The 3,900-nt window shown below is 38.8% G+C and overlaps 1 long non-coding RNA gene across 1 annotated transcript; it reads left to right on the forward strand.

Annotated features, from left to right (window-relative positions):
* The first annotated feature begins 419 nt into the window (after nt 1-419).
* LOC122056134 lies at nt 420-3,640 on the forward strand. Its single transcript, XR_006133031.1, has 4 exons — nt 420-618; nt 819-939; nt 2,751-2,824; nt 2,894-3,640. It is a non-coding gene; the product is annotated as an uncharacterized LOC122056134 (long non-coding RNA).
* The last annotated feature ends 260 nt before the right edge of the window (nt 3,641-3,900 follow it).

The raw sequence follows: 3,900 nt of genomic DNA on the forward strand, positions 1-3,900 counted from the left end.
ATAAAAATTAAATATATAAAGTTATAAAATTATCCACACTTTTGTTAAACTTACGCGTTCAAGAATCTAGTACATCTTGCATACATTTATTGGTTAAGACTTATGTATTCAAATATTTGTAGCTCATTTGTTAAAATCGGTGTCGACGTCGAAGTCGGTGTTGGTGTCAAAGTCAACGTCGATATCGGCATCAATGTCGACATCGAAGTTGACGTCAAAGTTAGCGTCGGCGTCGACAGAGTGTGAGCATCAAGCGATGCGAGTCGAGCGGTGTGAATATTTTTAGTCACGATACAAAACATATCCAAAATAATAATTTTTGAAGTTAATATAATAAAATATGGATAAAATTGGAACAAAGCTCACTTCCTCTCAAACTGGTTTCAAATTTTACTTCCCTTTCTTTACCCTTCACTCCCCTTCTCTGCTTCTCTCAAACAATGTAATACTCACGGGCCAAAAGTTGGGTCGGTACGCAAAGAGATTAATGAGAGTAGAAGAGAAGAGGCGACGACTGCGCCTCACTTGCCGCCGAGATGACCTCCTCCTCCCACCCTGCTGGCGGGCGACGCACCGTCTTCCTCGGCGTCGACGTCGGAACCGGCGGCTCCCGCGCCGGTAGTTATAATTTAATTGCGTTTCTTTCATTTTTTACAATTTTTTCTTGGATCGATTGAGAGTTTGTGGTCGATTTGATTTAGTTTGGCTTATGTGCTTTCATTGCGCTGTTTGTCAATCTTTTTAGATGGATTTTACCATTTTGAGACTTGATCTGCATTCCGTTCAGTTAACGATGGTTCATTTCATCTCGATGTCAGGCCATTTTTAGGAGAAAGGTAGACTGATTGGTTCGGCCAGTAGCCCAATACAGATACGGAAGGAAAAAGATTGCATTGAGGTTTTGAAGCAACGACGGATTGCACTTTCACTTCTCCTTTGGTAATTCTTTTCTTTGGATAACATTATCTGCTACTAAAGTTTAAAATTGAAGGGTTGCGGCTTTTTGGAAACTTGTGTTGTGTGGATATATTATTCTGGCACTTCTAATGGTTGAGAAACATAAGAAGCAAAGGGATGAGGAAAGACTGTGAGGAAAACATAGTTTGAGGTCAAAAACTTGTAGATGCGAACTTAAATAAGATACCAGCAGTAGATAAAGGAAGGAACATATTTTTGTTTGTGTGGCTTCCTTCACGGGCCAATGAGGTATTTAGAAATACTCATTGATACTATAAGATTTGATCATCTTTTGTTGGTAAGACTGCCATCTTTTGTTGGGAAGTCTGGTTGGCCGTAGATGCTTGTTCGATTTTCACTTCCTACTAATGGTTACATTTGATTAAGTCTTGTAGCTTCTAAGTTCTAGCTTGGTTAATCTTAACCTAATTGAAAGAGGGATTTAGGTTCTTTTTTCTGGCTTGATGACCAAAAATTGGTCAGTTGAAAAACTGTTACTGATGAGATCAGATTCATAGATAGGATCATATTCAGCAAAAAGGAAAAATATAACAATAGGCTTTTACCCCTTCCTAATGTAGTTATTGTATCAAATCGTAGAGTGAGTTTACAAATGCTATTGAAAAAACTGGAGGTAGTATTGTTCAATCTTGAAATATTCCATATGCTATTGAATTTTCAAGTTCAGCTTCTTGTTCTCGCAATTTTGGAAATTAACTTTTCAGCATAAAAAATAGTGCCCAATCCCTGAAATCATTGTGATTGAAATCAAACTAAGAGGATGCATGACATGATCTAATTATCAATCATCTATGAAGCAAAATGAAACTGAATTGAGACAATGGCAAATCGAAATGGCTGACTTGAATTGAGAGCCAATGTCATTGTATCCCTTGCTTATCGCCGGAGAGAATTCTTGCAAGCTCAACGGAGTCTTCTGCAAGAGTGGACGGCAATCGGAACTTGGTCTCAATGGGGAAGAATCCAAGTAAGAAGAAGAGTCAACAAATCATAGCAAGATGAAACCCAATGATTTAATCCCACTGATTTTGTCTTTCACCCTTTTAGACCCAACCCATCATGCAGGGACCATCTACACAAAGCTCATACCCCGTTAACAGCCCATTAATGTTAACAGACTGGATTATTGGATCTACACATATCATCCACATCCAATATATAGCTTAAATCCCTTTCATGCATCATGCATCACTTAATTGGGATTTAATTTATTAATGACAATTATTGTGTGTGTTAATTCATGTATTAGCCCACCTTACCAAGACTTAATCCTTCAATCCCTTCCTGACTGAGAAGCTCAGGATTGTTAATACTGCCCACCTGTGCTCTTGTAAAGAATGTGCATGTTTTCATGTATAGGCATTGCAGGTAGGTCTCTGTATCCTTTCATGTTTTCATGTTTCTTCAGTACGGAGGAGTTGGAGGAGAGGTTTTCATGTCCGGGAATAGTGCCTGTCAATCAGAAACCATTCATTCATCTGACAGTGATTAGTATTCATGCACATCATAGTTTTTGAACTATTTGTGCTCTAATTCCTATTGATATTGGTTCATAATTGAAGAAGCCATCTCATTGGTCAAAAGTACATGTGGTTTATGATCTTCTCAAAATGCACTAATTATTGCCTCAGACGCAAAAGTCACACTCTGCCAGACAGCACTGTACGATAATTTTACTGCGCCTTATTTACCTAAAAAGCTTCGCTTGGAATAACCTTGCTGAGCTTTCTGTGATCCCTCGGGGCCAAATAACTTCACACTTTCTCATGCAGGTATCTGAAGGCTTCTTTTACAGGAGTCCAGCAAAGTCCTGGAAGAATGATCAAATCATGAACCACGCTTTCAGGTAAAGCTTTCACCTGCGAACCATATCAAATTCAGATCATTTCTCACTTCAGAAAGTTCCTATTTGCAGCCGACTACAACTTTCGCATCTTGACATATCAGATCCGGAGAAGAGTAATGACAACAAGTCTCTCTCCTGCAGGGCATTAATATCACTCATTGATGAGGGTGGCAAACAAGTGTATCTTTGGCAGCCCTTTAGCCCATGATGAGGTACACACCCATCCATCATTTTCCTTTTGCTTCATGTCTCTTTGTTCTCATGCAGTCGTCACCTCTGCAACCGTGGTCCACTGGTTCACATGGAGTACTGCCTTAGCCTTAACGCGAATCTCTTGCTCCATATATTTACGTTACGTTTCACAACTGCATCCCGGATCCGACGGTTAGTTGTTAAATACATAGCTTTATGAAAGCAGATTAGGAGACAATTAGGTAAGGCAAAAAGGCAATGAATGGAAGCACAAGCCTCCCCCATAGTCCTTATTCAAAGTTGCATCTTTCTGCGTAGCGTGAATGACTTGTATTGCTCCAAAAAGGTTGCACCCTTTCTACACTTGTTGGTGGTATTAATGAGTGGAAGAGTCGCGAGGGAATTGTCCTCCTTCACCGGTCCATTTTCTCCATGCACATACCGGCCACAATTAAAAGTCCCTATTTTAGTCTCTTGTGATTGTTTTTTCGTGTAGCAATTAAGTCATGTGGGATCGAACAAAGGGGCCCTCTCCTTCTATGCATTTAAGACGAGCTAATTAGAGACACATGTTGGTCTCCTTGATGGCAGATATTTTGGCCTACCGTTTCCCTTGTTATTTTGTGTCGGGAGCGTATTTATGTTCTTTTATTTATATTTAATATTAGGCTGAGTCTTCCGTATTATTAAGGGAGTGATTAATAAGAATTTTTACTCATTTCTATTTTAAGCAAATTTTCTTTATTTAACCGAGTCAAAGCAGATCAAAAATAGAAAGTATTAGGTATGCATATTGTCGACAATAACACAGTGATGGTAAATAAAAGTTTATTTTCTTCTCCCTCTTAAATATGATAACGAGGTTTAAAAGAGTATTTCTTTTT

This window comes from Zingiber officinale, chromosome 3B (genome assembly GCF_018446385.1).
Source record: "Zingiber officinale cultivar Zhangliang chromosome 3B, Zo_v1.1, whole genome shotgun sequence".
NCBI classification, from domain to species: domain Eukaryota; kingdom Viridiplantae; phylum Streptophyta; class Magnoliopsida; order Zingiberales; family Zingiberaceae; genus Zingiber; species Zingiber officinale.